At 39.5% G+C, this 23,393-nt stretch overlaps 1 protein-coding gene across 4 annotated transcripts in view; it reads left to right on the forward strand.

Moving 5' to 3' along the window:
* Positions 1-23,393, forward strand: part of LOC129717760 (uncharacterized) — a 48,244-nt gene that overhangs the window by 15,260 nt on the left and 9,591 nt on the right. The window contains exon 1 of one of the 4 annotated variants that reach the window (XM_055667920.1): positions 11,975-12,451. The exons of 2 other annotated variants lie outside the window; for them this stretch is intronic. The gene's annotated coding sequence lies outside the window, so the exon portion shown is untranslated. Of the gene's footprint in view, positions 1-11,974; positions 12,452-23,393 lie in introns of those variants that run through there. One more of the 4 variants, XM_055667928.1, reaches the window with a different exon arrangement.

Consider the following 23,393-nt stretch of genomic DNA (forward strand, 5'->3'; position numbering starts at 1 on the left):
ATTTGCTTTCTCAAAGCGATCGATTCTTTGGGATACTGATGTAACCTCACTACGAACATCATTTACCGCAGATGCGAGTTTGTTGATATTATCACAGCACTCTGCTCTCAGCGCCGACAGCTGGCTCTCCACAGCAACAATACGATTTTCAAGTTTAGTATTACTGGAGTCAATTTTAGCCTCAATCCTTGAATTGGAATCCGCAAACATCTGCTGGATTTTTGACAATACACTGGTAGAGTTAACATCGTCAGTTACAACCAGCTTAGTTATTTCATCACGGGGTCGCTTGGAAACATTTCCATCGATGCTCAACACAGACGAAGTAGAAGTAGATCGCGATATTTCAAAGATTACATGACTTATTTAAACAAAACTAGTGTCATACGAACAAGTCATCTCTCAAACTTATAAACAACAAACTTCATAACAATTTGATATGTGGTTCAAAAGTTATGGAAAGAAAAGAAATTCAAAGGCTATTTAAAACTATACCTGCTTTGATTGATATATGTGGTCTCAACATAATTTAAATGTGGTTTTGTACTATTTGAAGGTTCCAAATTCATTGATTCCTTGCGATGTGTTTAAAGTCTGCAAATGCACGACGAATCGGCCATAGGATATGATCAAAGTCAAAAGACAAATCGTTTGAAATGATTGGTTTTATCGAAATGACAACATCCTCGACTTTTGACTTTTGTACATCGCCTTAATTCTGAATATATTCATTTATGGTGGTATTCGGTTGTTTTCCGCAGATTTTCTGGCATCAATCTGACACCGGAAATACCCTTATTGGGAGGTATTTAGTTATTTTGGTTGTTTTCCAGAAACTGAAAGTGGTCGTCTTTAAATTCATGCATCATCTCGGTTTCTATGCATCATCTCGATTACGGAAATATCCATGTTGAGTATTATTTGGTCATTTTCGACTGTTTCCTATAAGTTGCCATTTAGCGATTCAAAATGGTGTCTGAGGTCAATTGTTAGCTCATTGCATCATTCTAATTCCAGAGATACTCATATTGGATGGTATTTGGTTATTTTTCACAAACCGGAAGTCGCCATCTTGGATTTCAAAATGGTATTTAAGTTAATTTCTGGCCTCTGAGCGTCATTCTGGTTGAAGAAACACCCATATTGGGTGTAATTCGATAATTTTCCGCTGTTTCCCAAGAACCGGAAGTCGCCAACCTAGAATCCAAAATGGGGTCTGTGGTCGATTTCAGCTGCTGTGTATCATTATAGATCCGGAGATACCCATGTTAGACGGAAATCGGCCATTTTTGGCTGTTTTCCAGAAACCACAAGTTGCCATCCTACAATTCATAATGGTGTCTGAAGTCGATTTGTGGTTCCAGTGCATCATTACGATTCCGAAAATACCCATATTGGGTGGTATTTGGTCGTTTGCCGCTGTTTTTTCCGAAACCGGAAGTCGCCATCTTAGAATTCAAAATTGTATCTGTGGTCGAATTTAGCTCCTGTGTATCTTTCTTTATCCGGATATTATTATATTGGGTGGAAATAGTCCACTTTTGGCTGTTTTCCAGAAACCGGAAGTTGCCATCTTACAATCCAAAATGTTGCCTGAGGTCGATTATGGAACATATTTGTTACCACTAAAAACATTTACCTGTCAAATATGGTTCCATTTAGTTGATTAGCTCGCGAGATGTGCAGAAATTTGAGCAGAAACATGTGCTTCCATAAGAGAAAGGGGCGTCGAACCATTATGGACATATTTATTACCCTTTAAAACATCCACATGCCAAATTCGGTTTCATTTGTTTGGTTTGTTCTTGAGTTGTGCAGAAATGTATGTTTCATTTGTATTGGACCCCTCCTTTCCAGAAGAGGGAGGGGTCTCAAACTATCATAGGAACCTTTATCGGGACCGAAAACCCCTACATACAAATTTTCACGTCGATCGGTTCGATAGTTTTCGAGCCTATATGGATCAAACAGACTGACAGACCGGACTTCATTTTTATATGTATAGATTACAACATCAATATTTTAGAACCTAAAGAGTGAAAATACATATATTGGATTGAAGCGTTCATGTAAATCTATTTTTACAAATGAAAGTTTGAATGAGAAAGGCTGGGTCTGACCACTAGGTGGATTAATATAGGTTTATTTTTCCTCTCCATCACATGCTAACATTTCCCGTCAAACCAATCATATTGTCGGCTTGACGTTACCTCACCTAGAGCCGCGAATGCGGCTTCTTCGTACGTAGCGAACGTAGCTTGCTCCATCCATCGTTGAGAGTCGAAGCTCCTCCGTAGAAGGTAGTGCCTCGTCAAGTAAGCGCGTGTAATTATCGTTTGCTTGCGGGTTGTGTAACTGCCGGATGTTTGGCCGAGAAGGACGGTTTTGCCGTGTGTTAAATATCGTAGATAGTTTTAAACGCACATGTTCTGTACTATAGATTGTGGTCTGAGTCTATATCCGCACCTCTGAAGGCTCGAATACACACACGGTGTGATAACGCCTTCCTGACGAAAATTGTCAGAACCTTCTCGAAACCTTCCAATGTGCCTTCTAGCATCTACTACCTTCCACTCGTCTACACGGCAAGCGCAATCACGTCGCCTTAGGTTCCGCCGTGTTGTCATAGCTTCCATTTTATGTTTATTTTTGTTTGTTAGAGGAAAAAATGGAAAAACATACCGTACTGCATCAAATTTCGAATACTTAAGCTATGTTGTAATATCTTGCATTAAAAAAATAACAGGAGGGTTGTGTGCAAAGCCACGACCGCAAGGTTGAAGTAGAATACTTTTACAAGAAAGATAACCCGGCTGCTTGCGTGTCAGTAATTTTTTCTAGTAAATAAACGTTGACTAATCATATCAATCGAATTTTGCGCTTCAACAAGGATTGACAATTTTCAATAATATGGTAAGTTGGGGCTTGACAATTTTTAAATTTAAAGATGAAATTTTCTCGGATGTCGTGCTCATGACTGAAGGAAAAGATAATTCCGTGTCTCAAGGAGATGAAGTAAAACTTATAACTTTTACAAATTTAAAAATGTTGAATAACTCATTAGAAAATATAAACTCTTCAATCAAGTTTTCATTTCATCCTGAAAAGGACAATTTGTTGTTCATTTAAGTATCGGATAAGATGCCGATCACATCTTTGCGTTATCACTGACAGGGCGAATGAAGTATTCCTTGTGATAAAGTAAACAATGAAATGCTGATATAACACTCAAAACTAGACGGCTCACGTGTTGTCAAAATGAGTCATTTTTTCATTGAATGCATTTACTAGTGCCCACTATCACACAGAGACTGCATTTCACTAAAGTGCATCAGCCGCTATCGATGCTGAGATCCGCTGCAACTAGTTCGCTATCCAATGCCATGCCACAGTTGTGGCCGCTATAGGCTTCCATTGGTATCCACTGTCCCTGCATCAGCTGGCCCAGCTGCTATCGTTGCTGGAAACCGCTGCAACTAGTGCGCTATCCATTGCTACGCCACAGCTGTGGCCGCTTTCCGCCATCGCTGGTATCCACTGCACTGCTAGTGCTGCTGCTAAGGGAGGACGACTGCTGTTGTCGCTGTCTAGAACTATTATGAGCAGCTTCGGCTGAAACAGGGTCTTATATAGGCCAAATAGCATGTTTTCAATTGCAAGGTATATGATTCCGTCAACCGTGCTTGGGAAGCAATCATATAACGACCAATCAGAGGTCGAGTTTTTCGTTTTGACAAGACTTGACTATTTTCAATAGTAAAATAGTACTGAATAATAAAATAACAATTATCTTCTTTTGGGAAAAATCTTAGAAAATTTTCCAATCTATTGCTACAAGAACGAAGGAAATCCATCGAATACTAACCGATTTATTAGCATTTGCAATTGGACATATTTTTCACTTTTTTCGGTTTTAGATTTTCATTTCACATCCCTATGTAGCCGAACTTCCTGAGAGAAGTATTCTACTTCAAAATCAGGTTTTGCATGTTATTTTATTTTTGTTGCAATTAAGTGCTTTTTATATAGCTTTAAACATGTTTTGTATATGTAAACAACGCGAATTCAGAACTAGGTTTCAATTCAAATTTCGAACACTTCAACGTAATCGCTATGAGATAGATAGGCAAACCGTCTGAATACTGACTGTCACTTTTTTCAACGCCTGCTGATTTCCTGGAAGTAAAGTACAGTATAGCAAAGAGCTATACACCACTGAGAAACTGCCGGTAACCGCAAGTCAGTCCCATCTGTAATTTTGTCAATTTTGAGTTAGCATCGTATTTTGGCCTAGCTTTGAGTATATTTTCAGATGTACCGATAAAAAATAGTGGTTTGTTCAACAAAAGTGGAAATCAGTACCAAGTCGAACTGTCACATTAGGCAAAGTAACCGCAAGTCAGTCCCAGAAGAAAAATAACTCAAAGTCAGTCCCGATTTACAAAAAAAAAAACATGCATAATTCAACAGTAAAATGAACGGGGAGTAAAAAAGAGTTCGATACGACCGTTAAGATGAAAATAAGTTATCTAGTAATAATTATCAATTATTGGGATTATTTTTTAGTTTGAATTGGTGATGAATTTATGTGGAGCAATTTTCTGCTAATACGAATTCAAGTCAATTTTTTTTCTTGGTTCGCTTCTTCGTACATCTATCCGCAAAATCTTGAGTATCGAAATAACTTCCATCAGAATCCAGGGAATCGTTCCAAGAAATCTCCAAAGGTGATGCTCGAACCTCAAATGTATTTGGATCGTCTTGACATTTGTTGTCGGATGAACCAACTGCAGTCTCGGCTTCAGTTTCTTCATCCGAGTCCTCACCGGATAAGCTTTCATCGGTTCCGTACATCATGAGATTTTCCAACGTCGACATTTCTTAAAAGGTTCTCATGGACACACACTTCCTAACAGCGAAGGATTGACAGTTTTCCACGGCAACGAATAACAACACGTCAACACGCACTATAGTTTCAACATGGCAATGTGACTGACTTGCGGTTACTTTTCTCTTCGGTGTAGAATGTAACGGCAAGTCAGTCACACTCATGGTTTTTATCATAAAATCAATTATATCAATGGTTTTTACAACGTAATTAGTGCAGGCTAGTATGCAAACTATATTTTAGCATGAATATTGTCAAAATAATTCCTCTTAAATAAGTGATAACTGAGCGTGAATGAAATATCTTTCGAAGCTGTTTTCTCGTTTTAACATTTTTACAGATGGGACTGACTTGCGGTTACCGGCAGTAAAGGACATTCCAAGAAACGAAATGGTATATAATCATACTTTTTATTACACTAGCTATAATAATTCGATTGTTATTGTAAAGTGTTCGAAGTTTGAGTCAAAACATTACCTTTCGATCAAAACTCTAATCACCAGTAGGTAAAAAATGTAACAACACGGTGTTGTCAGTACCTTTGCCAATAGAAGGCGACATAAAAAAAGCGCAGTGTGGAAGGCACGGAAAGCAGGCGTTTTCTTCGCTAGAAAGCGAAGCTGGAAGGTACTGGTTATAAGGCGTCCCAACGGAAGGCGCAATCAGGCCTCCAAATCTGTAAGGAGAAGGCATCATAACGCCGTGTGTGTATTAAGGCCTTAGGGGAGCGTATGTTCCTGATGTTCGAAAAAAAAAAATACACTCATTGATATACACTCATTGTTACGATACGCAATATCACTCGTAACAAACACTAACAAATGTAAAGCACTGTTTGCAACAACAAAACTTAAGCGTAAACAAATTTGTAACAATATCAACAGGTTGCTCCAGCTCACGGCTCACGGTTCGAGGCTCAAGGCACCGCCTACTTTGAACTTTGGGATTTGCATGAAAATGGATGATAGCTTTGTTTGAGGTGAAGCGATAAACCCAGGGGGCTAATACCGATTGATGTTTTGGATACGATCCGATTACATCGACATGTAATATCTAAGTAACTGCATAAAGTTTTGCATTAAATTTTTATATAAACTGTCTAATACATCTTAAGTTGGTCAGAAGTAGTTAAGATATCATTGAAGTAGAAAAACTAGTTTTTGGGCAGTATTAAGGAGAACAAAGTAGTTAAAAAGCGATATTTTTAAAAGATTGAAAATGCGAAGTTCCCGAAAAGTTTCGATTCTGAAAAATATTGTAGCTGGCCCACAGGCCGCGATGTGTTCCGTCTACTAAATACTTTCCAGGACGTATGAACGAGTAGCTCAAGCGCCACCTCCAGAGAGGGCTACTCGTCGTGTTGAATTTTGCCCAGCACGAAACCTAAACCTCAGGGCAGGTTGTGGAAGAATTGTCCCGAAACGACATAAAGAAACGGTAGCAATTGTTGAATGAAGAATTACTCCGCCGCGCGTACGATGAAACCACTACTTCGCTTAGCCAAAAACAACCGTCTTATCGAAACACGGAAAACACGAGTGTCCGAAAAATAAGCGTTATCATCACAGGCGGAACACCAAAGCCAAATCTTTCTGTTCGATTCAGCGGCAATAGTGGGGGCTGTTTCCCGAGAGCCACCCGGAGTAAAATAAGAACGAACAACGACAAAAAACTACACGTACGCGAATGTGAGGATTCTCCTAGACAAGATTTACCTGTTTGGGAAGCATAAAATCGAGCATAGTATATAGTATTTACAACGATTTACATTTATTGCATGAAGCGGGATTTACTTAAGTCTAACGGGTTAGTGGCGTGTACAGTCAATTATCACATTTTTATTTCCTCGCTTTTGTGTGCTTCCCTACGTTACTCCTACAGTGCGGTCAAAAGAACTCGTCCAACAGACGGCTGGACGGCGAAAGCTTTCTATCAAGAAGGGTTTTTTGTGTGTCTTTATCGGGCCCGGCTCATAGAGCTATTTTTACTCACGATAGATAAAGAAGTCCCGTCGGTGCTATTAATAGCCCTACCGTCGATGACTTGTTGCGTCCACTGCTGTTCTGCTTGGCGTCGTTGGCGTCGATCGATGAGCTGCGATGGCGTCACTCGATGATAAGCGATGGCGTCGATCAATGGGACGGGATGGCGTCGATCGGACGGTATCGACGGCGTCGTTTGCCGGCTGATCTCAAGGGCCGACGTTTAACCAGAGCAGCAACTTCCAATTCCGTCGTGGGTCAGCAGCGTGAGGGTGGCAGCAAATATATTAAATACCAATATAGTTCACTTACGTGAAATTATGAAGACAAATTGAAAATGACAGAAGCGTTAGTCACCTTTTCGACCGCTAGGTGCGCCACTTCTGATTTTGTTCTACACGACATGCGAAATAGAGTAACTTTTGACAATAATATTACCCTAATGGGTACACTGAAAAAAAATTAACATTTTATTGTGAAGTGGACTCGGCCGAATATTTTATAATAATAAAGTTCGCCTATGCATAAGGCAATCCATGGGTGGTGTTCCACGGTTTGTACGTTTGTCGACCTCCGACAATATTTTGAGTTGTAAAATGGCGACTTCCGGTGACTGGGAAACTGCCGAAAATGACCAAATACCACCTAATATGGGTGTTTTTTTAACCAGAATGACGCTCAGAGGCCAGAAATTGTCTCGAAATGCCAGTTTGAAATCCAAGATGGCGACTTCCGGTTTTTGAAAAATCAGACAAAATTTTGAATTGTAAGATGGCGACTTCCAGTGATTGGAAAAAAGAGGAAAATGACCAAATACCACCAATATGGATGTTTCTTTAACTAGAATGACGCTCAGAGGCCAGAAATTGTCTCTGAATACAATTTTGAAATCCAAGATGGCGACTTCCGGTTTCTGAGAAACAGCGAGATATGACCAAATACCATCCAATATGGGTATTTCCAAAATCGTGATGATGCACTTAAACCACAAATCGACCTCAGACAACATTTTGAGTAGTAAATTGGCGACTTTTGGTGACTGGAAAACTGCCGAAAATGACCCAAAAACAACCAAATATGGGTGTTTATTTAACCAGAATGATGCTCAGAGGCCAGAAATTGTCTCCAAATGCCATTTTGAAATCCAATATGGCGACTTCCGGTTCCTAAACAACAGTGGCAAAAGACCAAATAACACTCATTATGGGAATTTCCGGGATTGTTATGATGCTCTGAAGCTACAAATCGACTTCAGATAACATTATGAATTGTAAAATGACGACTTCCGGTGAATGTGAAACTGCCGAAAATAACCAAATAACACCCAATATGGGTATTTCTTCAACCGGCCGATTTCCAATATGAGATGTTTCGATACCAGAATGATACACAGGAGCTAGAATCGACCACAGACAACATTTTGAATTCTAAGATGGTGACTTCCGGTTTCTGTAGAACAGCCGAAAATGACTAAATAACACCTATTATTGGTATTTCTTAAACCAGAATGACGCTCAGGGGCCAGAAATTGTCTCCAAAAAAATAGCCTAAAGGGACCAAATACCACCCAATATGAGTGTTTCTTTAACCAGAATGATGCATGGAGCTAAAAATTGACCTCAGACACCATTTTGAATTGTAAGATGGCAACTTCTGGGAAACAGCCGAATACTACTGCATATGAATATTTCCGTAATCGAAATAATGTATAGAAGCCAAGCATTGACCCTGGACACCATATTGAATTCGAAGATGACCACTTTCAGTTTCTGGAAAACAACAAAAATAACTGAATACCACCCAATATGAGTGTTTTCGGAATAGAGGTGATGTACTAAAGGCAAATGTCGAGGATGTTGTCATTCCGATAAAACCAATAATTTCAAACGATATAAACAAATCGCAAGAAATCAATTAATTTGGAATGTTGAAAATTATTGAATTAAACACAAAAAAAAGGGCAGGACGAAGTTTGCCGGGTCAGCTAGTAAATACATAAATATGCTGGTTAAAGCAAAGCTGCAAGTGATAAATACGAAGATTAGAACTCGAGAGCAAAAAATTCGGAGGGATAAAAATAAACAAAAAATACTTTCAAAACGAATAAAACTAAACATTAAATAATAGTTTTTGCATAACAGTTGTTATCACTAATTATGTTTGTTTTGTTGAATATCTTTTATATATAATATAATAAAGCTTTTAAACCAATTACAACATGATATGTATCCATACTTAAATTGTTAAATTGATAGAACATTCAAGTGTTATCTAAGCTGAAAGTTGCACAACAACCATATACGACTATTGCCAACCATTGTGCGGTTTCTCCTTTTATCTTTTTCACGAGGTAATTGAAATATTCATTTAATTGTACACTTCGTGGCCTGATTATTGAGCTTGAGCTTGACGGCCGCACATTTCGTAGTTGCTTCCCGTGATGGATCTGAGCTAGTGAAGTTACACAGGGAACCGTATATAGCAACTTGCAATGCATGCAACGTAATAGCAACGTATATAGCAACTTGGGATTAGTTTACCATTTACACGTCGTGGCCTGATTATTTGAATATTTTTTCTTCGTGCCTCGATAAGCTACATCTATTATATTATCAATATATAACTCCCGGGATGGCGTTAGTTTTACATACAAACAATATACGCACGAAATCTGCAACATATTTTTTTCTGTGAAAGTATGAATTGAGTCAACTAAATCTAAAATTGAGTAAATTCAGTTTCGTGTGTGAGAATGTCACACGCTCACAGAAATTCAACAACAATGCACAGTGGTACAGTAAGGCAATGTAGGCGGACACGAGTTTTTCGATGCGATTTTGTGGTTTTAGAGTAAAATTATTTTCTAAGAACTTGTTTCTTATATTTAGTCTATTTTTTATGTGCAAATGAAAATTAGGGTGGTCCTGAAATCGACTAAATGAAAAAACTAACTTTTTATTTGCATAAATAAATGTATACATTCATCGGCACAGTTGTAGATCAACTAATTTTAAGCAACTTTCGGTATTTCTTCACAATATTTATACAATATTTGTTCTATCAAATGATACCAAAAAATATTATTTATGTTTGCCCTAAACGGAGACATCAATATATCAAAAGGGCCTATTTTTAAAATAGAAATAGTGAAAACTTTTCATCTGTATAATATATCGACAATGTTTTTTCGTCAAAATTGGCGTATTTTTGATTAAAGTTACCGAAGAAAACTTTGTTTTTAAATTTGAATTGAAAAAAAAAGAGCGAAAAGACTGTTTTCGGAAACCAAATTTCATGTCTCTAAAAAGTTTTTTTACAAAGTTACTTAGAATTAGTTGGTCTACAAGTTTGCCAAAGAATGTTTTATTTCGTTGATTTTAGGACCACCCTTATTTTCATTCGCACATGAATAGAGGACTATGTATAAGAAACAACTTTTTACCAAAACTATGGCTTTAAACCGCAAACCAAAATCGCAACGAAAAGCCTATGTCCGCCTAAATTGCATTACTGTACCACTGTGCAATGAGTTTAGTTACCTTTTTCACCACAAGAGGGGGTGTTCCCTGTCTGTCTTCACGGGAATATATGGGAAATTCGAGAGTGAACTATATTGTTATTTTAAGATATTTGGCTGCTACGAAACTCGCAAGCTGCCGAAGTCTACAAGCAACAGCTTAAAGTGCCGCTTTCCATGGTAGAGGGGCTCAGCGCATCTTCTCTCGAGGATGGCTGGATCATGATCGGCACGGCTATCAGGGAACCCGCGACGACGACACTAGTAACAGAGGTGCGAGGCAACGGTGACATAGGAAAGCCGGAACTTGGTAAATTTTCCGAGGGTAAGGACGAGAGAGAACCTGGTCAAGTACAGACGGGTAAGGAACGATCCCGAGACGTAAAAAGCGCCAGCAAAGGGTTCGTGATCGTGGAAAGCTAGAAGAGCTGTTCACTGCTTATGATACGGGAAAGTTCTACGAAAAGATTACCCAATCCCGTAATAGTGAGTTGGTCGATAGGTGGAAGTAGCAGCACCTCGATGATTATCTGAATAGAGATGCAACAAACAGAAGCGGAACTGGAACGTTCCTTGGAGTACCAGCAGTAGATGACCGGGTATCATCAGCCACCGACCTCCACGAAATTCAGCGGGAGATTGGGAGGCTGAAGAACAACCAAGCCAACGGCAAAGACGGCCTGCCGGGTGAGCTCAACAAACATGGTAAAGAAACACTTGCTAGAGCACTGCACTGGGTTATTTACAAGAACCGGGAATAGCAAAAACTGCCGAAGAGTTGATGGAGGAAGTCGTCTGCCCCATCTGTAAGAAAGGCGACAAGCTGGAGTGTTGCAACAAAGTAATGGAGCTATTTTTAATTTGAACATGATCTATACAGCCAGAGGGGCAGATCTTTAAAACAAATAGGCCTCCAGCAAGGTCTTAAGTGGTGTCATTCGGCTAGTTTGAGCAAAAGCCAGCAATTTTTTCCCAAAAAAACAGCTTACTTACACGTTGTAAGAAACACGTAAGTGAAAACTGCAATATGTGTTGAGCAAAATTTATAACAGTAACTCCATCATGAAGGTTGCGCCCAATAAGTCATAAAATAGCAAAAACCAAACAAACAACCGTGCGCTCCCATTGAATCGAACGAGTTTTCCTCCACCACAACAACGCGAGAGTGCCAACGAACGTTAACATTAATCATACGCTTCCCAGCCGTGCCATTTTTAGAGCCTAGATTGTTTACACCAAATTACACGCTGCTATTGCCGCATCAGGAGATAAACAAACATGCAATTCTCAGTACTCAGTTTTCCAATCTTCATCAATCGAAACGGTACGCATGCGTTATTTTGGGTCACTAACTGGAATGTGTTTTTCTTCTCTCTCGACATGCCATTACATTACCATAGTGACCATCGCCGTCCAAAATTTTAATCAAAAACTGTCAAACATTGAATCGCCTGCTTCTCGATCGAAGCATCCCACCCAACAACAACCCTAGCAGGTGCAGTGCTCGGATTTTGTGTTAGTGTTTGTGCGAAGCGTACAATCGCAGTGGTGAGAGCATTCGCTTTTCCAGCCGCAAATTCGGTACGCTTGTTTTCAGTGAGCGAACATTTTTCATTCGATTCGGATTTGTCTTGGCAATTCGGTTCCATTTCTAAAGTGCGCGATCCGCGAGACGACAGACTGTAATCCGGTTCAGGTCGGAAAGTGACCGCTGGAAGATTTTCACTTTCAATTTTGCAAGCCAAATAGATTATTTTTCTTTACGGGCGATTTCGCTAGTTATGGCCCTTTTTTTTTTGCTCTCAAGTATCACTCTGTGTGCGTCTACTTGAAAATCGTTACGTGCAGTGAAAAATAAAAGGATTAACCGCAAAAAGACCGCAACCGATGGACGGTTTATTACACTGCTTGAGGAAAACCGAGACCGAGCGGATTTATTGGTTTTACTGTGGTTGTATCGAACAGTAGTGCGGGAGTTGTGAGGTTTTTGCTCACTGAAACCGGAGGAGGAGGGGGAGAAGCGGAAAAAAGCAAGGAAAAAACCTATAAATTATTCATCACACAGTGCGGAGAGTTGTTTCCAGTCTAGAGCAAACCAGAAGGCAGTGCAGTGCATGCAAATATTGTAGACAAACTAATGCGCGAATGCTTTCAAGTGCTAGATTAATCAAAACAATCAATGGCGAAATGGGCGTAAAAATAGCAGATTTCACCAGATGCAATAATGTGATTCATATGTATACTTATTTTACGATCTTCTGGTACTGGCAGCCACAGATCCGCCCTGTGATAAATTGAAGCACTAATCGCAGGTTTTATTTCACATCCCACTTAACCCCCACTCTTAGGTCTGGTTTGTGTTGTGGAATGACATTTCAAAAGTCCTTTCCCTACGTTCGTCGAGAACGTGAGCCGCCTTTGAACACAAAGAAAAACATGCGGGAATGTGTCACAGAGTCACAGAGAAGGTGAATGGCCAGTCGCCGGAGGCGGGTTGTGGTGGAAGGTTGTGCGGCGTTAACCTAATTCGGAAATTCTTATCCGATTTCTAGTCGCTCCTGTTATGTTGCGCCGCAGCGCTTGTGCTGGAGAGACGATCGAAGGTGGAAATTGGGTCGTGGGAAAATTTTGCTTCACGTACTATAGTCGTAAGGGATTTTGGGTTACGATTTGAACTTCTGTGGATTTTAGTCCAACCACAATTGGTCGGCGTGCGACCAGACCGAGCCAAGCGCCGAACACGTTATTTTGAGTAATTGGCATTTAAAGTTTGACCACCCAAGAATTAATCGCATTTGAACTTATAAGTAATTTTAATGATAACACGTAATGAATATTTTTTGATGAATGTCCTGTTATTATAAATACACGAATAATAACAAAAATTGATAAAATATTAGGCTTTCATTCATGACACCTATGCACTCAGTTCACTCTGGTCGAACAAAAATTTTAAAAAATGGTCTTTACTTCGGTTTTACTGTGTTCGGTATACTCACTTATTTGAAGTAGAATACTTCTCTCAGGAAGTTCGGCTACATAGGGATGTGGAATGAAAATCTAAAACTGAAAAAAGTGAAAAATATGTCCAATTTCGAATGCTAATAAATCGGTTAGTATTCGATGTATTTCCTTCGTTCTTGTAGCAATAGATTGGAAAATCTTCTAAGATTCTTCCCAAAATAAGATAATTGTAATTTTATTATTTACACTATTGTACTATTGAAAATAGTCAAGCCTTGTCAAAACGAAAAATTCGACCTCTGATTGGTCGTTATATGCTTGCTTCCCAAGCACGGTCGACAGGATCATATACCTTGCAATTGAAAACATGCTATTTGGCCTATATAAGAGCCTGTTTCAGCCGAAGCCGCTCATAATAGTTCTAGACAGCGACAACAGAAGTCGTCCTTCCTTAGCAGCAGCACTAGCCCTGTGGTTGGTCACCACGTCTCAGGAGCAGCGCGGTTTTTCTCAGCGTTTGTCGCCAGACTGCCATTATTCCCCCCGTGTTGGGGCAGCGTGAAGATTGCCATCAGAAAATCCAATTTTGGAAATCAAAATGCCCTTTTCAAGGCAAATAAACAAGTCATTGGAAGTTAATAATTTTTGTCAACGCAAGTAAGCATTCTGTGTTGCATCCTAGCAATTTAATCTGTCGCACCCGTGGAATTTACTGAATGTGAAATAGCTTCCACAGTGCATGTTGTCCGTGTATCTTAATTCCCCCAATGTTATGGCAGCTCAAAAGTTGTAATCAGCAACCGATTTTGAACCGCAAAATGCTTTTGAAGTAGAATACTTCTCTCAGGAAGTTCGGCTACATAGGGATGTGAAATGAAAATCTAAAACCGAAAAAAGTGAAAAATATGTCCAATTTCAAATGCTAATAAATCGGTTAGTATTCGATGGATTTCCTTCGTTGTTGCAGCAATAGCTTGGAAAATCTTCTAAGATTCTTCCCAAATGCAGATAATTGTAAATTTATTTTTCAAACTATTGTACTATTGAAAATAGTCAAGCCTTGTCAAAACAAAAACTTCGGCCTCTGATTGGTCGTTATATGATTGCTTCCCAAGCACGGTCGACAGAATCATAGACCTTGCCATTTGAAATGTGCTGTTTGGCCTATATAAGAGCCTGTGTCAGTCGAAGCCGCTCATAATAGTTCTAGACAGCGACAACAGCAGTCTTCCCTTAGCAGCAGCAGTAGCAGTGCAGTGGATACCAGGCGGATAGCGGCCACAGCTGTGGTATGGCAATGGATAGCGAAGCGCGTCTCAGCATCGATAGCAGGACCAGGTGATGCAGGGCAGCGGATACCAATGGCAATGGAAGCGTCCACTACTGTGGCAACGGAGATAGCGCAGCATCAATATAAGCAGGGCCAGGTGATGCAGTGCGGCATTTTAGAAAAAGCATCCAATGAAAAGAACGTTCTGGAAAGCTTCTCAGTGTTTATTTTTCCCCAAGGAATACCTTATTCGCACTGCCAGTGATAACGCAAAGATGTGATCGGCATCTTATCAGACATTGAATTAAACAACAAATTGTCCTTTTCAGGATGAAATAAAAACCTATTTGAAGAGTTAATATTTTCTCTCAAATCAATTTACACTTTCAAGAAATTTGGAACAGATATATGTGGCTTCATCTCCGTGTCTCAGAACGTACTGAATTAACTTTTCCTTCAGTCATGAGCACAACATCCAAAAAGCTTTCATTATCAGCATAAAAATTAATTTTTCGCATAATTGATTTTCAAAAAATAACAAGTCCAAATCATGACGAGCAACAATATTATTGAGAATGGTCAATCCTTGTTGAAGCGCAGAATTCGACTGATCTGATTAGTCGTAAATATGATTGCTTCCCAAGCACGGTCGACAGAATCATAGACCTTGCCATTTTAAATTTGCTATTTGTCTGTATAAGAGTAAGGATGGGAACTATCGACTGAAATGGCTATCGATAGTTATCGATGATTTCCTACTACTATCGAAAGGTTTTTCATCCCTATATAAGAGCCTGTTTCAGTCGAAGCCGCTCATAATAGTTCTAGACAGCGACAACAGCAGTCTTCCCTTAGCAGCAGCAGTAGCAGTGCAGTGGATACCAGGCGGATAGCGGCCACAGCTGTGACATAGCAATGGATAGTGCACTAGTTTCGGCGGATCTCAGCTTCGATAGCAGCTGGGCCGGCTGATGCAGGGACAGCGGATACCAATAGCAGCGTATAGCGGCTAAAACATTGGCATGGCTACGGATAGCGTAGCAGTTGCAGCGGGTTTAGCATCGATAGCTGCTGATGCAGTGAGGCACTTCAGTGAAATGCAGTCTCTGTGCGATAGCGGGCACTAGTAAATGCATTCAATTAAAAATGTTGACTCATTTTGACAACACATAAGCCGTCTAGTTTTGAGTGTTAAATCAGCTTTTCACTGTTTATTTTACCTCAAGGAATACTTTAATCCTTGATCTTATCCGATATTGAATTGAACAAATTAATCTAAGTTCTTATCCGATATTGAATTGAACCAATTAAAAAATGACTGACACGCAAGCAGCCGGATTTTCTTTCTTGTAAAAGTATTCTACTTCATCCTTGCGGTCGTGGCTTTGCACACAACCCTCCTGTGGTTTTTTTATTGGCTAACGGACCGTTCACTGGTCTAGGGCCGAACGAATTAGAGATGTCCAGCTTCTTCTGGCATTCCGGCTACATGTCAAGCCCATTGAAGCCATTGATTCATGCGTCTGCGCCACACTCCATCTTACAGTTTACCGCCAAGTATCGATCGCAGAACTTTACGCTCCAAAACTCCGAGCATTCGTCGATCAGCTTCCTTCAGCGTCCATGCTTTAGCGTGTCCGTAAAGGGCCACCTGGAGTATCAGCGTCCTATACAGCGCTAGTTTAGTGCGAGTTTGCAAACTACGGGACCTTAGCTGGTTACGGTGTCCGTAGAAGGCCCTGTTCGCAGCTGCAACTCGTCGTTTCACTCCACGGCTCATACCGTGGTCACATGTCACAAGCGTACCAAGATAAACGAGATCATCAACCACTGCAAATCGTTCCCCATCTATATCCACCTCAGCACCAACACCACGGGAACTCCCACGCTCCCTGCCAGCTACCATGTAGTTCGTTTTGGTAGAGTTAATGCTGAGTCCCCACCTCGACGCTTCCTTCTTAAAAGGTACGAAGGCCTCCTTCACAGCCCTACTGTTGATACCGATGACATCGATGTCGTTCGTAAAACCAAGAAGCATGTGAGATTTCGTGATGATCGTTCCGTTTCTTTTCACGTTTGCTCTTCGTATTGTTCCCTCAAGAGCGATGTTAAACAGTAAGTTGGAGAGCGCACACCCCTGCTTCAGTCCACCCAACGTTACGAACGCGATTGATGTCTGAGTCGTATGACACCTTGAAATCCACAAACAGATAATGCGTCTGCAGGTTATACTCCTGGAACTTATCGAGGATCTGTCGCAAGGTGAAGATTTGATCCGTCGTGGAACGCCCCTGTCGAAAACCAGCCGATTGATCCGTTCCGTATTTCTAATCTCGTTCATGGTTGAAGAAAGGTGTCGGCATGCTACCTTACCAGGGACGCGATACCTACATCCTGCTGATGGGGCTGCCATCTTAGGTGTAGCTAGCGGGATACAGCATTCCTTAATCCAGCCGTCCCATACCTCGATGATTCCTTGGTGAATTTGCAATCGTTGGGTACCAATGAACTAGAAATAAATTCTAATTCATCGGCAACATATAAACCTAAGAGAAAAAATATGTCAGAAAATGTTCTACGCGTTGCAAAAATGTACTTTTTGAGACACACTCCGGAAATCCGAAACATTTCCAGTGTCCCTTGGTCACGTCCAGTTCTCAGGTAATACTAGGAAGAATAGTTTTCCAGTAAAATGAAACCTGTTTCATGATAATTGATTCGTGATGTTTTGACAATTTAAATATTGACAAAATTGCCTGCTCCAATTATTTTGTCTACCCCCCAGATGGTATCCCCAATTATACAACCTTCAAAATGAACTTCGGCTTGAAACTACTCCGTTTAAAGCACTTCCGGCGTAAAACCCGAAGACTTTCCAAAACAAACTATTTAACTCGTCCGGTTGTTTGAATTTTCAATCGCAGTATCGTAAGATTTGTCATTCACTGTCTCTGATTTTCACAGATTTATTATACATAGCAAAATTTCACTTGTCAAATTATTGATACTTATCAATCATATCGATAAAAGCTTTGAAATTATCGATTGTCATCGACAGAGCTGCGGAAAGTCGATATCATACTACTGACATTACGCCAAAATGATGCAACACCAGAATCAGCCAACTACGATGCATGGTTCATTACAAAACAGTTTGCGATGTTACAATGATTCTCTTAGCGTCAACTCTCACTCTCATTTTTTTCTTGCTATCTTTCTCGATCATTCAGGTATGGCTGTACTGAGATTGAGCCAGCAGAAATATCAAGTTCATTTTGACAGCACGATGTTATGAGGATAGCAAACATAAAATCAATGATTCTTCTTCAATTGATATGTATGATATTAATATATGGTCGGCATGCGATCAGACCGAACTAAGCGCCGTTTTCTCAGATTGAGTTATTGACACCCAGTGGATATGAGAAGTGATAATCTATCTATTATGAAGTAACGGAATCGTTTGAGCATTTGATAACGATATTATAACAAAAATTCTCTGTAACAGCTTGTACACAGCAATTGCGGCGGTAAATGTTTTTCGACGCTTGGTTCGGTTTGGCTGCACGCCGACTAAAAGCATTGTCAATAAACAACTATTACTTCGTTTTGTAACTGAGCGTATTTTAGTTTGGTACATTTTGAATCTGTATGATCATTCATTTTTATTCTCAGTAGAAAATATGCTTCTTCATAACACCAATTGTAATAAAAAGAATTCTATTAATATTTTTCTAATGATCTCATATCTGAAAAATAATATTGCATTTTTATTTGTTTTTTGACAGCATGAGTTTATTAATTTGATTCTTGAATATTGTGCTTGTTGTAGGTTAAACTAAAGACAGTGTTAGTTCGCGGCAAAAAATGAATCGCGGGTGGCAAAACAGAAAACTTTTAAATATGTATGGGTATGTATATTTATATACAGATCCTGTTAAATGTTGGCACGGTTCAACTTTGAAACTGTTCAATTTTGGTTCGGAACGGTTTTGCTTTTCTCCTAGTTTTCATTCATATTTTCTTTTAACGAAGAGGATGGCCAGAGTTAATCGACTGGTTTCGGATATATGACCGGAATATGTTTCAGTAACATGGTAACGATGATCAAAGCAGTGCTTAGAAGTGCTTAAAATCCTACCATGCCTCTCATTGAAAAATGTAAAAATGCGGACCTGTTCCGGTTGTATTCCGAATACTCGGAGTTGTTGTGCCAGCCCATCAAGCGACACCTATAACCACTGGTTTGAAATTATAAACCTAGTTCATTGGTTGCCATATCTTGAGTTGGGATCATCACAGACCGCAAAGCAGATCAATTTTAAAAAATCCTGATAGCAACAAACTTCAAGCTAGCACTGACAAAATCACGCTACTGAAACGATTTTTAATATTCCAAAAATCACCTTGATTTGCATTGCACTGATATTTCCGAGTGAACTCTGTATATTCACGACGATTGACAATGAGAAGCTGAAAATGGCAACAAAAGAGACAAGATATTGAATCACTTGTCGGAACCTCACGCTTACTGTGATGGTTGCTGGCTATTTATGAGAGAAAGAAACGAGTGCGATGATATTTTCTCTCTCGTCATAGTCAGCATGTTGCTTGGATTAATCGCAGCTCTGGTCATCGATATCCATTCTGGGCGATATTTCCCATCACTATTTCGACATGCCGTTCAATATTGTGATTTCAGAGAAAATTCAGAATTTTGCGCTCTAACTGACAACCGAAAATGACAATCTTAGACAGCACCGATAAAAATGCGACTCAAGCGTATGCACTCTTAATTTACTTCAATTGAAATTGAATAGCATTGACTTAAAGCCGCCTTGATTCCTTGCCCTCGACTATGCAGCAGAGCCGCATTGATATGATTTGCGATCAGAATGTTCTACGAATAAACTAGTTGTAATCCATTATTTGATGTTGCTTAAACAGTATGCAATATAACATAGTTTTCATTGACTGGTGAATGACCGCCGGTTAAAACCTCAACAAAAAAATGTGTCGATGAGATATATGGGAAAAAGACCTCTGAATTTCGTTCAGAGATTTAGAGGTACGGCTTAAGAGTTTCGTCTTCTCGAAAGAAGTCACTATTCTAAATTTCAGCACAATCGGACTTCGGGAAGTCGTGCGGGTAAAATTATACTTTTTTACCAATGAAAAAATGTTCGATAACAAAAAAAAATTGTAATGCCAAATTTCTTAGAGATGCAATAAACGTTAACATCTAGTGTTATTTTTTTGTAAGATTTGGACCACTGCGACCATTATTTTGATCTTTTGTGGTTAAAAAAGTAGGAGGGTGGTATTCAAGACACGACCGCATGACGTTGGACTACGGTATTCTTATATTCCATTAAAACAAATAATAGAGAGAATTGCAACTCTAGTATTTGCTGCAATTTTATCTAACAGTGCATTTCTGGATGCTGAGACGTTAAAACGTTATAAATAATAATATATACTAAAAGAATGGATATCTTTTATTTAATCGCTGTCATTTCATACATATTCGAATCAACCCTTTGTTTGCTGCACTACCAAGACAATCATTTAATTGAGCGAATTGGTAAAATTTTCCTATCTTAGCAAAAAGCAAACTTTACGAAACTATCTGAAATTGGAGCCCAGAACGATTCAACCGAAAATTTTAAATATGAAAATTGTTTGACATTTAATCGATAAAACTCATGCTAGGTTAGTTCCAGCCCAGCATATAACTTCATGTATTTGAAAAAAAAAAAAACGTTTGGTTCAATAACTCAATATGGCAAGAGCTCAATCACACGTTTTTCGGTAGTTGTTATCAAGGTTTGGGCGAGTGACAGGAAAATATCTTAACTTCTTCAGTTGTGATTTGGAGCATTTCTAATTGTTTTGTTATTTTTCACGATAGCGACAAGTTTGTTTCTTTCTCTGTGTGCGAGAAACAAAATCAAAACCGCGCACCGAGAAACAAAAACGAAAATTTAATGAATGCTCATTGAGAAAACTTGCAACTCTTTTTACCAATAACTTATGATACTCAAAAGAACCCGTTTTGATCTAAATCAAATTTCTAGTAAATAAGTATTGATCATTCATAGGTAGTTAATTTTTTTGTCATAGCAATACAGATGCACATACGCTATATGTGCACACTGCACACACACACCCAACGATATCTGAATTGGATTACCGCTGGTGGGGTCCAACTCAGATCGAAGGAGCACCGAACTGAATGAAGAAATGCAGCTTCCCACTACCTCCGCCGCTGCTGCCTGATACCCCCGCTCTGGTTCTGCTGCAGCTCAGTTTGGACGCTGGAATCAGCCACCGCTGCTGATTATACAAGACCGGCCTGGTGGCCTTTCACTTGTTAACTGATGACTGCTATTATATTATTATTGATTTTATTGAGGTTTTAACATAGGAGTCATTCACCTCCTTACACAAATTTACATTTTTAGTTTATCACAAAAAATCTTAATATCTATATCTTTTTATATAAAAAAAAAATCTTAATATCTATATCTTTTTATAAAAAAAAATCTTTATATCTATTTTTTTTTATAAAGGTCAGTGTCTTTAAGGTATTTTATTAAGTTTTTTTCGTTGGGCAGTGACAAAGCTTCTTCCAAAGTATTGGGAATGTTGTTGTTAAATCGTTCGGTATCAAAAGCTCTACAGTCAGTTATGATATGGTGGATGGTAAGGGGGGAGCCACAAGTAATACAATTAGGGGGATGAAAACAAAGATATGGATGTTGTTAGGGATGATTTCAGAAAGAGACTGCATACAAATGAGGAAAAGAGTAGGGGATAGTACTGAACCTTGGGGTATACCATTTTCTTGTAGTCTGGTTTCGGATTGTGTGTTTCCAATGAGTACCTTAAACTTCCTGTTTTCCAGGAAATTTCGAATGAAGAGACCCATGCGGCCTTTAATGCCCCATTCTTCCAAGGATTTCAACATAGTGTAACGCCATGTACGATCGAAAGCTTTCGACAAGTCGAGCGAGACACAATCACCATGATGGCCCCGTTGAAGGTGACTCTCAATAAGATCTTCCAGTTCAGTGAAATAATCATCGGTTCCTTTGTTTGGGCGAAATGCAAACTGTCTGCAATCGAGAAGGTCTCTAGAAATGAGTTCTTTTGTTTACCATCTTCTCAAGTACTTTTCCAATACAGTTAACTAGGGTGATGGGTCTATAACTATCAGCCTCACTTCGATCTTTTCCAGGTTTAGGAATAGGAATCACTAGACCAATTTTCCAATCAGGAGGGATTTTCCCTTTGTCCCATATGTCGTTGTACAGAGATAAAAGAATTATTTTACCAGAGTGAGGTAGATTCTTAAGGAGAGGGTATCCGATGTCGTCGGGTCCTGACGATGAGCCGTTAACTCTGCGTAGAGCCCATTCAAGTTCCGAAAAACTAAAATCTATATTGAATGGAAGGTCTAAGTTTGTTTCAAAACAAGGAGGTGAGGATTCTGATAAATTTTTCTTGGTTAAAAACTTATGTTTGTAATTAGAGGACGAAGAAGCAAAAGCAAAATGATCAGCTAAATGTTCGGAAATAGAAGAAGGATCATCGGAGATCTGGTTATTAATTTTGATTTTAATGAGAGCTTTGTTACGGTTGCCACTGAGACGATTTACTCTATCCCATAATTCCTTGGAAGTAGTTTCTGGGTTTATTGCCGATATAAAGTTTTTCCAGCTATCAGACTTAGCCCTAGAAATTGCCTCTCTAGCAGCTCCTCTGGCTATTTTGAACTCTTCTAATTTCAAGGATTTCTGACGGTCTCCTTTGGGAGTCTTTTGAAGAGCTCTTAACTTTTTTCGACGTAGTTTGATGGCCTTTTCAACTTCAGGGTTCCACCAATGCACTGACCTCTTCCCGGGTTTGCCACTGGTTCTGGGGATATGACTTCGAGCTACTTCAAGTATGGTAGAAGTGAAAGATTCAGGAGAGGAGGGGGGATATTGAGAAATTAATAATTGTAGTTCAGCGAGTCCTCCCTTTAAACCAAATAAGTTCCATTGTATTGCAAGATTTGTTAAAGTGGCAGGTGAGTTGGTTGAGTATCGATTAGTGGTTTGATTTGAAGGGCAAGCCATAATTGGGTAGTTTAAAAGATGAGTCAGTGGAGAAGAGATAATCGGGATTGGAAGAACTGTCAACTTCAACGGTCATTTGTTCCGATGATTTTTTAACTAAAGGGGGAATGATTTCAGTGGTAGGGTGTCTTTTGTGGGCAGTTTTAGAGTTTGATACCGGAAGTAAATTCACTTTGGAAGAAGTGTCACTTACCTTTACTGTCTTAGCTGTTTGCAGACTAGTGTCAGTGTCCATCTCGTCTTCGATGTCCTGGTCGGTTCCCTCAATCACAATCTTCTTCTTCTGTTGTTTCTTCTGCTTCTTGTCTTTTTTAGTCTGCTCGAGTTCCTTAATTAGGTTGGTTAGGTTGGCCACGGTATCCATCAGCTTCTGGATCATGTCGTCCTTCTGTTTGATCAGGTCTGCTACTGCATTGTTATCGTTGATTTTTAGTCGCTGTTGAACTTTGCTCACTTCGGCGTAAGATCCTGCCCCTGCGTTGAATTGCTTGACGGCTTCTTTGTGGTCGATTCCTTTCGTCACTCTGATTCTGGTGATTTCTTTTTCGGCTAGGTAGACTGGGCATTTCCTGCTGGAAGGTCCATGTTCTTCTTTGCAATTAAGGCAGTAGGGCTTATTCTTGCATTCCTCATCAAAGTCATGCACTTT

This window comes from Wyeomyia smithii, chromosome 1 (genome assembly GCF_029784165.1).
Source record: "Wyeomyia smithii strain HCP4-BCI-WySm-NY-G18 chromosome 1, ASM2978416v1, whole genome shotgun sequence".
In the NCBI taxonomy this organism is placed as follows: Eukaryota; Metazoa; Arthropoda; class Insecta; order Diptera; family Culicidae; genus Wyeomyia; species Wyeomyia smithii.